Source organism: Patella vulgata, chromosome 4 (genome assembly GCF_932274485.2).
Source record: "Patella vulgata chromosome 4, xgPatVulg1.2, whole genome shotgun sequence".
NCBI classification, from domain to species: domain Eukaryota; kingdom Metazoa; phylum Mollusca; class Gastropoda; family Patellidae; genus Patella; species Patella vulgata.
This window is the reverse complement of record NC_065882.2, coordinates 83,935,319-83,947,544: the sequence shown is the minus strand read 5'-3', so window position 1 is coordinate 83,947,544 and position 12,226 is coordinate 83,935,319. Positions and strand designations below refer to the sequence as shown.

The following is a 12,226-nucleotide window of genomic DNA, read 5'->3' as shown; positions in this document are numbered from 1 at the left end:
GCTAACAAAATGACCAAATGAGATGAACTAATTGCTTGTACAGTAGTAACATTATAGCAAGGGTTAAATTCCACCATGCACCGTTCATGAATCAATAATTCCATATTGGGGAAATTACCCTAGGAAATCCGGTGACTTAGAGAACATGCAGAATGGCGGACTCGTCTGATCCATTGACTTAGTTGAAAGCACGATCTATACGACCAGTCAGACACACACTGTGCTGAATAACGGTAATTTCCGATGGTATAACTGAAATAGATTAATAAATGTCGAGACTAACAACAATAGAATTATATTACCCTAGACATTTACTTGTGTACAGTTTCACTTTAATTATATAATTGAATACAGAGAAATAATGTAAGGGCGGTTTCAAAATAACTTAAAAATGACTACATCTCTTTCATTCGTTTAATATGTACACAAGTACAGCATTATGGACCATTACGAGTATCTTGGAATTGTGACGTCATTACCATTATCTTGGAATTGTGACGTCATTACCATTATCTTGGAATTGTGACGTCATTACCATTTTCTTGGAATTGTGACGTCATTACCACTATCTTGGAATTGTGGCGTCATTACCAGTATCTTGGAATAGTGACGCCATTGCCACTATCTTGGAATTGTGACGTCATTACCAGTATCTTTGAATTGTTACCTCATTACCAATATCAAACATTGTATATCGATCGACGCACAATTGTTCAAGGAACAACCATGCCAAGTTTCGTGTCTCTTGGATTGTCGAAGCTTTAGGTTTCTTACGAAGAGCATCAGCTCCAAGAAGAAGAAGAACAATACGATGAGTAGCAAGTGGGATTAAGTTCCTATGAATAAACATCTCTGGTTTTCTTCAACATATGATATTGTTGATTTTATTTTAGTAAACTTAGAAATCTAACCACCTTCAAGGGGATCTTTCGAAAGGAAAATTAAAGTTGATCAATAAATTAAAACATCACATAAGCTCAAGTCAACACTGTATTTTGGTTTTAAAGAGTAAAATTCTACATTCGTCATGCTGTATTATTACAATATATAGTTTTAAGGAGTAAAATCTCTATCCGAATTCCATACCAGATACAGGAATCTTATCACCAAATAGTTCTTAATTCAACTACCAGATACAAGTATCTAACTACCAAATAGTTCTTAGTTCAACTACCAGATACAGGTATCTAACTACCAAAAAATCGGTCTTAGCTCAACTACCAGATACATTATCTAACTACAAAAAAATCGGTCTTAGCTCAACTACCAGATACATTATCTAACTACAAAATCGGTCTTTGTTCAACTTAACTTTCATCATAGTTTCGTGCAGGGGCGTAACTAGCTCAGAGCAACGCAACGAGGGGGGGGGGGGGCGGGAAGTGTTCTCGGGGGTGCTGTAAAATGGACGGACAATGTGTATCTTTTTTTTTATGGTAAACAAATTTTTCACATACTGTCTTATACTTCGATCAGTGAGCTACAAATCGTATAACATCTATACGACACAGCTGAATACAGCAAGTGATGAAAGTTAATTTGTTATGGACGACAGCTTTCACAACTTTAAAACCTAACGGGACTCCACCCCACGCTATTTCACAAGTTGAAAACAAAAAATAAATAAATTCCTAGAATTGGTTTTCCAACTTCTAGTTAATATAGGTCCCATCGGTTTACCGGAGCTCGTTATAAAAAAAATTCAAGACGAATCAATATGGGCTAGTGACAAACGTGAACACGCATGTGAAAATTGGAACTCATTTCCCTCAGGGATTCGTACTAGACAGAAACCTTTTTACACACAAATACAAAAATAACAAAATTAATTCATCCAAAGTCGTATATTTATTTAAGAATTGGAGATGTAAGTTTTCCGGTTTACCGATGAAGATCGGGTAAAAATTAGACCGATGTTTCAAATTGTACTATCAATGCTCTATTTAGTTGACACATTGTTTGTTCTTGAGAATCCAAGCCAACTTCTTTATCAATGTCGAAAAAACTTTTGAGACGCCATATTTTTACTTTCATAAAAACAGCGAGAATTAGGCGGCGAGTTATTTAGGTTGAAAGAAATGGAGCGATATGTAACACGAACCCACCAATAAGGACAAGTGCTCGTCTTGAAGTCAGGAATTCCAGGTCACCAGCCTGTCGAATGTTGAGTATTTACTTATCCGACGCGAATTTTCTGTAATGAACCACGAAGGAAAACTGCTCACACCCCCCCCCCCCCCAAAAAAAAAACCCCCAAAAAAACACACATAACAAACTGTACATTAATACAGCCTGGGCACACATCAATGTGATGAGAAAATTTGAAAAACAGTTCATGGCCTTCAGAGAATTTAACCAAAATAAAGAAAACCCACAAAAGTTCTAAAACAATTTCCATTATACGACAGGGACACGTATATGTCATGCAGGGTGCTGTGGGGATTCTAATTGCTAATGCATACACGGTTTTCCGTTCATCCAACCCCCTGCTGTGTGAATGACTCGATCCCTCCGTCCTACACTACTGACAACGGGAAAACGGGCTGGAAAAATCTGGAGGAACGTTCATGGCCAACAGTAGAATCAAACCCACTGTAGACACTGAGCCTTCCGAACCGAGCACGCTTAACAGTCAATCAATATTAAAAAAATGGACACAGTGAAATAATATCAGAATGTTAAAACCTTTATAAGTTACATAGAACTGATTCATGTTTAAACAACGCGAAATCTGCAAGTGTTCTTATTTATTCCCAAAAGACAGTTTCCTAATTAAGAAGTATAAAAACGATAACCTTTTAACCACGAAAACAAGTGAAGCAATCTAAATTTGATCATATCCTCCCAATCATGTATTCATTGAATAACGAAAAGCACTCCGTCTTATGAATATTATACGCAATATTGAACCAAAAGGAAAAACAGTGATGATGCCGTCCCATGTATATATATTGAGTTTGTGGAATAAAAGAAACCACATTGAAATATACTGTTGGATTTATTGTTGCTAACCATTTGATTCAACTTAAAACATCATTGGTAATTACTAAAGACATATAAATTCATTTGAATCGACCAGAAACAAAGATTTAGATAATAACTAAAATGATGGTTTGAAGCGTATATAAACCGGCTGGTTAACGTTTGTTTCCAATTCAATAGACATGGCGTCCGGTATTTGTAAAGCACTTTGAAGCTTAGTTGAACCGATTATTAAACAACAAGCCACTATGTACTGGTAAATAGGGAATACACATTTATCAATTAATACGTCATAGTTATATTAACTAATACACATAGCGATTAAATAACGTATAATTAAAACAATTTGTATACATTGTTAGACTAGACGGTAAATAAACCCACTAATATATGGTAAATGTTTGGTTCTAATATTTGAGGAGTTAACATAGTTAAAATGTGTAACAGACAATTTATAGACATATTAGTGACTGAGTGCAACATGTTTTATTCCTTTCAATAAAACTTGCATATAACTGTTTTTATTATTGATCATACACACATCAAATGTTGTTTAAAATGCTACTGTTCTGCTCCGACCGGGCTCTTGGAGACGGGCGTACGCAATACAATTTGAGGGAAATTGTCTCCAGACAGCGATCATACGGTCTACTCTTACACATATTTCGAATTCCATGGGTACTTTTACGTGCATCCCAATGTGTAGATCTCAGTTTTTCGTCTCATCCAAACGACTAGACACTGTATTGTTATGGTATAAAAGAATAATTAACGCCACAACCTGTCAGTATAAAGTATATCGGTGTATGAGTATATCCTTTGTTAGAAAAGTGGAAGAAATAATTTCCGATTAACCTCTGACAATGTCTAGACGTATAAATAATATTATAGAATATATACAATAAACGCTCCCTTCATGTCTTTATTAATCTTCTTATAATTCAGACAGGGAGATGTTATTGTATAAAACCTATGATTACTAATAAATATTAATTAAAACTAAAATACAGGTTTAAAAGAAACAAACTTTGAATGTAGATTAAACACAAACCGGGCGAAACATATTTTCTTTTGATGTATATTCAGAATTTGGAGATATAACACAATCTCGGGTAATGTATATTCGGAATTTGGAGATATAACACTATCTCACGTGATGTGTATTCAGAATTTGAAGATAAAACACAATCTCAGGTAATGTATCCAAACCTATATATGTTCCGAAGAAGACGTTTTATTACTGTAAAAAGTTTTAAAACTCCAAATTTTTTTATATGCATAACGCATTTATTTTATTGGACTTATTTGACGTAGTTTGTTGGCGTTATTGGAGGTGACGTGTTGGACTTATTTGACGTGATATGATGGACTTATTTAAGATGATTTGTTGGACTTACTGGAGATGATATTTTGGGTTGCCGTACGCATTCCAAACATTTAGTACAATTCGTTCATAGTTCAACGTAGATAAGAAACCAAATTCCACAGGTCTAATCTTAATGTCTCCCTTCCTGCATGCAGTACTTAGTCGTTTTTTGGCAATTTTGCGGTCAAGCGGTTCGAGTGCAACATCCGAATTAAGCATCTTGAGTTAATCTCTTAATCTTCGGTCTCGGAATACGGTTATGGTTTCGTGATATGTTGGACTTATTTGACGTAATATGTTGGACTTATTTGGCGTGATATGTTGGACTTATTTGACGTGATATGTTGGACTTATTTGATATGTTGGACTTATTTGGCGTGATATGTTGGACTTATTTGACGTGATATGTTGGACTTATTTGACGTGATATGTTGGAATTATTTGACGTGATATGTTAGACTTATTTGACGTGATATGTTGGATTTATTTAATTGGCGGTATGTTGGACTAATTTGACGTGATATGTTGGGACTTATTTAAGGTGTTTGACTTGTTTAGTATCATTTACAGGACTTCGTTTAATGTCAAATGCAAAATATTTATTGAACAAAGAAAAACTTGAACCAAATAAATGTTGTTTTTTTTATAACGCGGTGAGGCTAAAACTACGAATGGTCGTATCCATTAAAATTATGACGGCCACAAAATAGATTATTAAATATTTCATACTATCATTGGTAGATAATCTCCAAGCCTTGATTCCTTGAATTACAAAGAGACCTGTTAAAATCTGTTTAGCGAGGATATCATAGATGGTACTGACGTTTGCTAACCAAATCCCGTTTATATCGTTTGTAATAGAGGATAACGAATGTTGACAAAATGATCAATTTATCACAAATCCCGTTTATGTCGTTTGTAATAGAGGATAACGAATGTTGACAAAATGATTAATTTATCAAAATATTGTAAATACTGAAAGGAATCAAACCCCTTTTGAATTGATATATCTTTCAGAGATCAAATTTTCATTTTTTTTTTAATTTTTAATTTACCCGGGATTAAAAATGTCTCGAATAACACCCACAGTCTTTAATATTAAATAAATACACTGAGTATAATATGTAACTGTATTGGAGTATATAATCAAGTGAAAATATTTAAACTTTATATTGAACGAACTCTAACTTTAGTATATATTTATTATACATACCCTAACTTTAATATCTATTATACATACCCTAACTTTAATATCTATTATATATACCCTAATTTTAATATCTATTATATATATATACCCTAACTTTAATATCTATTATATATACTCTAACTTTAATATCTATTATATATACCCTAACTTTAATATCTATATTATATACTCCAACTTTATTATCTATATTGTATACCCTAGCTTTAATATTTCTTATATATACACTCTAACTTTAATATCTGTTATATATACACTCTAACTTTAATATCTATTATATATACTATAACTTTAATATCTATTATAATATCTATTATATATACTCTAACTTTAATATATATTATATATACTCTAACTTTAATATCTATTATTTATACTCTAACTTTAATAAATATTATATATATACCCTAACTTTAATATATTTTATACATACTCTAACTTTAAAATCTATTATACATATCTATTATATATACCCTAACTTTAATATCTATATATATACTCTAACTTTAATATCTATTATATATACTCTAACTTTAATATCTATTATATATACCCTAACTTTAATATCTATTATATATACTCTAACTTTAATATATATTATATATACCCTAACTTTAATATCTATATTATATACTCCAACTTTATTATCTATATTGTATACCCTAGCTTTAATATTTATTATATATACACTCTAACTTTAACATTGTACATACTCTAACTTTAATATCTATTATATATACCCTACTTTAATATTACACAAATTTAATATCTATTAATTCGACGTCTTGATCTGGTATACAAATATTAATATTTATTACACATTTCTTATTCATAGATCCACACAAACTGTGAGTGTTTTATTTATATAATGTGCTAAAATAAAACGGTAAACAGCAGTGAGTCGACACTATGTATCTTCCATTTGTACTCTCGACGGACTAGTCTTAAAATAAGTAAAATAAATATATGTAGCTGAAAACTTTGAGTCTGTCCTTTTGTAACATGAATAAAACAAGATAGGATAAAAATGACTTAAAACATTATTATGATAAAATCGTTGTATTCCTTGTTAGCAAAACAACATAAAACTTCGAGTCTTCCATTTAGTTCAATAGCTAAAAACCTAACAATATGGTAAAAAGTGACTTAAATCTTAAAGCCTTTCGTGTCTTTTGGGGGTTTAAAACAAACACCAAGGAACGTTATTCCTTTCTATTAAAGTGATATAAAACTTTAGTTCTTTTCGGTTATATTTTGTGCTAAAATCCCCCAAAAGTATATACTGTAGAAAGAAGTAACGTAAGATTTCAAGTCTTTAAATTTCTGAGTTTGTACCATGAGCTAAAGTAAAACTATAAATATTGTTGTAGTAACTTCCAACTCAGAATATTTCGCTTCTTCCATTAGCTACAAATCCTAAAATGTGGTACAAATGATTTAAAACTTTGAGTCGTTCGTATATGTCATAATATGGGCTAAGACATACATTAAAGTGATTTGAACTTTAAATTAAGCCGTTGCGTTTTAAACCAATCCCAATAAATATTGTAATAGTAACCCAAAACTGAATATTTAGTTTATTCTATGGACTAAAATCAAACGTAAAGAATAAATAAACTACAAATATTATTGCACTGTGAATTCAAACTTTGAATCTTCGGTTTATGATATGGGCTGACACAAATCTAAAGAATTTGCGTTTGTGTCAGCATTTAAAAACCTAGAACTTTGAATGTCGCGTTTAGGATATGGGCTAAAAGAAACCTACAGATCGGAATCATTTGTTTTCGTTTATATTTTCTGCTAAAATAAAACAAAAAGTATTGTACTAGTAACTTCAATCTTTGAATGTTTCATTTATGATATGGGCTAAGCACACCCTCAAGACTTTGCATTTGTATAATAAACTAAAATACAACTAATAGTGCTAACTAATAGTGCTAGTAACTTAAAACTTTGAATGTTTTGTTTATATTTTGTATTAAAATAAAAGTAAAAGTTTATGTAAAAAGTAACTTACCAGGTCGGGCGTTTATAATCCAAACACTAAGTAATGTTAATATAGTAACACATGTTCTATAAACTAAGTTAGGTATAGCCATACTGTTATTGGTACCGATAATAATAATCCAAATGACACATAATTGTACTCCTGAGGCCACCCATTTAAATTAAAACACTTCCATCGTTTCTTCATTCAACCTGCGAAAAGAAACAGAACAAATCCTATAAACATTCAATCGTTAAATAATAGAATCGAATCGAATCCAGTGGAATAGCATCTCGGGGGCCCCACGCACATCAAAACAAGAGCGGCGCGGTTTTCTCAGATAACTACACGGTGAAGTGCCACTAGACGAATGATTGGCATTTCTTGGTGAATACCAGGAATCGACGTAGCAGACGTTTTAACATGCACAAATTATCCGTGTATTATAAGCGGCAACAAACAGTGTTCAATCGTCGTTTAAGTCAAGGGAAAGCTATGTATTCAATGTTATTGTAGTTTTATATACACCACTATATATGTATGGCAAATAAAGATAACTCCACAGTCCAATATTTTTCTATACAGTAGAACGGATCGATTCAGGCTTTTATACATGTAAGGGGCATAACTTTAAACTTTTATTATTTTTTCTGGGTTTTATTCCTTCGTATTGCCAGTTTGAATTCGATATAAGAGTATGCCATAGGGTCGTAGGTCACTGTCCGGCAAAAATGTCCAACATATCACACTACATGGCGAATGCCCGTGTTCATCAACTCAGCCATAGCAGAACAGTAGGACGTTAAACTTCACATCCACACATCAGCATCATCCGTTAGAATGATTTAATGGTAATCCCGATATCACGATGGGTGTCGTGCAGAGTATGCTTAATATCTTTATTGTATCAATAATGGTGATGAACAGAGTATGGTTAAAATCTTTATGGTCCAAATAATGGTATATAGTTAATATATATATATATATATGATACATGTAATGTGGTATATAGTATTATATATAATACATGTAATGTGGTATATAATATATTTATAGAAGTCAATAAACTCGTAACGAGTATAATACATATGATATAGTATTCATGCACCTGTCACACAACTCTCATCCACGGAAATCAACATATTTATTTGAATAACTTTAATAAAGAATCATATAAAATAAATCCATATAATAAATCAATTCTAATTAAAATGTGATCCCTGACAACAACTAATCTTGAAAATATTAATAATTTGCTATTAAAACAGTATAATGATTTGGTTAAAGCTGTATTTTTGTGGTATTTTATGCTTGACATTAAGTTGTGGGATTGTTCAAATTACAATATTTTAAATACCGAATGACTAAAAGGGATCGGAATAGAACAGGGTGTTGGCGGGTATGTGTTTGTAGATGGGGGGGGGGGGGGCGTTGCGGGTGTACAGATACGATCGTATCAACCTAGGATTTTTTGAAACCTCCATTTTAATAAGGGATCTTTTGCGTAAACTATGATTTTGTAAACGAAACCTTGGTTTTTTGGTTAGTACACACACCCCTGTCTTAATCCCGCGGGTAGCACACTTTTCAATTGTAACCAGCTTTCGCGCCGGGTTGGCTTGGTTCCTTCTCCAACAATTACTATCTAGTTACTACCTATATAGTTCATCGTTTCTCATTAGACAGAAGCCAACAAAGTTTTTATCGGGGGTGGGGGTGGGGTGGGGGCGAATGGTTAGCACGAGCGCGCTGTATCATAAGGCCTGTCATTGAGTCAACTGGCGAGCAAGGAGTAGGGTCGCCTGTCCAACCTTGTGGGTTTTCTCCGGGTCCTCCGGTTTCCTCCCACTAATGAAGACACCTACGCGCAAGCGAATTATTAAAATAAATTGAAATATATATTAGTCCCGAAATGGCCTAGTTTGTGTCGAGTGGAGTGGACTTTAAACCCCATCTCTCTCTCTCTCTCTCTCTCTCTCTCTCTCTCTCGCCACGTCGATAACATAAATAAATGTATGTTCTATAACATCGATCTCGGTTTTATCTAGACAAATATCAAAACATTAACTGGCTTTACCAAATACAATTATTTCTACATTTCCTTAAAACACTGCTTATAGGATGAACAAAACATTGTGGGGCTATTTTAAAACAATATTTCAAATTGCGATATAACGTTTTTTTGTTGTAATTATAGCAAATAATAGTACCATTAACGCGTAAATTACCCAAAAACTAATCAAGTTAAAAAGTGAAATTGGTTGATTTATTGGCTTGTGTATCCAGTTGATTAGCCTTAAGACAAAAGTAATTGGCGTGTCAACTTTTATGTCAAATAAACATGCAATAGTTGGAGATAAAATGTGAAATAAAATCCCCCGATTGTTGAGCGTAATAAAGTATTGTTAACTTTGACTACAGTCCATTTGATAATAGTATCGGTTTGATCGGGATACATGTAAAGCTCAAGAGTACGTGCCGATTTGGTTAGGGAATTGTGTAATCGAGTTGGCAGTAATAAAAATGGCTTCCTACCAAAACACATCAAATGACTAGCAATTATGATTATTTTTAATTTGAGAATAAAGAACTGTTTGAAGCCGAGCCTAGCATGGTTTGATTGGGGAGTCTACACAGCTATTTCTATAGACTGGATGACCTGCTCTAATACGTCAGACTCGCTCCTGCGTCACTCCTTTTCTGACTTGCGTATTGAAGTCAGAATAGCGCAGTGACGTAGGAACCAGCCTGACGTCATTTAGAGCAGGTTATCCAGTCTACTATTTCTACAGAAGTAAAATAGAGTTTAACGTCCTATTTTTGTTCTTCAATCTGGTAAATGAGGAGAACGCTAGATCGGCGACGGTCCTGCACATTTTAGCACATATGACGTCCATCATATGTGGGCGTCATGTGGATTGTGGGTTAGGGTTAGGATCTGCAGATTTCGTCAAAGTCTCGAGATGTAAACAGTGCTAGCGCTAACCCTAACCCTGGGCCAAGTATATATTGCTTACAATGTCTGTGTAGTTTATCTTGAAGGAGATTTGTCTTATTTGTTTTGTTTGTGTTTAGTGCGGCCCCGTCTGAACTTACTATTACATGTATATTATCACGCAATGGCCATTTACTATTTCATGTATATTACCACGCAATGACCATTTACTATAATATTATCACGCAATGGCCATTTACTATTACATGTATATTAGTACGAAATGACCATTTACTATTACATGAAATGGCCATTTACTATTACATGTATGTTAGTACGAAATGACCATTTACTATAATATTATCACGCAATGGCCATTTACTATTACATGTATATTAGTACGAAATGACCATTTACTATTACATGAAATGGCCATTTACTATTACATGTATGTTAGTACGAAATGACCATTTACTATTACATGAAATGGCCATTTACTATTACATGTATGTTAGTACGAAAAAGCCACTGCAACTTTATTTCTTTCTATTCTCAATTCAATATCTTATAACATAACAAGACTGAATGTGAATAATTTGTAGAGTTGCGGCGAGAAACTCGAGTCGGAATCCACCATTCATTCTTTCATTTAAACTCTGTCACTTTTCTTGTTAGCTTAATTCAATTCAATTATTTCACATGGTTTTCTCTCTCCCGTTCTATGGTTGTCAGCTGAATGGGATGAATGAAGACGTGAATGAAATATTTTGAAAGTTGATGGCACTAGTATTATTATTAGAAGAGGGATAATTTGAGATGCACTGAATGTATGTCAAATTCGTGATATTCTGTTCGTGTTTTAAAGCCCATTTTTTTTTAAACCATATTTTTATTCAGGTTGACTGAATGGGATTGGGGAACAGGCTTAGCCTATGTAAAACCCCTCTCCCGTATTAAACGTGTATATAAAATACATGTCCACATTTCTCAAATTAGATCTATTTAAAGGTGTATATAAAATACATTGTCCATATTTCTCAAATTAGAACTATGTAAACGTGTATTTTAAAGGTGTATATAAAATACATTGTCCATATTTCTCAAATTAGAACTATGTAAACGTGTATTTTAAAGTTAGAAGTATATAAACGGAATATAAAATACATTGTTCCCAACCATGTCGTGTGTCGTGAACGAGACATAGAACATGCGATACCACTTCACGGTTATTACTTGACAAAACCCCCCACAACAACCAAGCAATCGATTTCTCGGTCTTATAAATGTTTTCGGTTATTGTGATAAAGACAAATATAGAGGACCCGGCCACGAGTTCACAAAGCATTCTCAGACTCAGAATTTACCCAACTTTCCATCATTGTTTATGAGAAATATCTTTGATCCAGAAACACAAAACTTTGCGCATAGTTCTTATTGATGTATTTGATACATTAAAACAACAAAAGTTTTATAAAGGGCTATATTTTAGTTATAATAAGGTGAACAAGTTTGAGTAAATTCTTAACTTAAAGATACATTATGGGAGATAAGATAAAGAGATGGCAGTTCTCGCTATCATAGTTAAAAACTAGATAGTGTAAAGGTAATTTGCTGAAGATTTCAGTCAAATTGATCCACTATGAGCCGAGAAAGAAGCCGGTAAAATTTTTGCATAGTCTCGGTTATCATTACTAAAATCATTAATATCAACAGCATAGTTTCGATTATCCAATTTTTCTGATTTAA

The 12,226-nt window shown here is 33.0% G+C and overlaps 1 long non-coding RNA gene across 2 annotated transcripts in view; it reads right to left on the bottom strand.

Annotated features, from left to right (window-relative positions):
• Positions 1 to 12,226, bottom strand: part of LOC126818818 (uncharacterized) — a 152,223-nt gene that overhangs the window by 76,370 nt on the left and 63,627 nt on the right. Inside the window, exon 2 of one of the 2 annotated variants that reach the window (XR_007679340.1) lies at positions 7,576 to 7,757. This is a non-coding gene — a long non-coding RNA (uncharacterized LOC126818818). Of the gene's footprint in view, positions 1 to 7,575; positions 7,972 to 12,226 lie in introns of those variants that run through there. The other variant, XR_007679339.1, reaches the window with a different exon arrangement.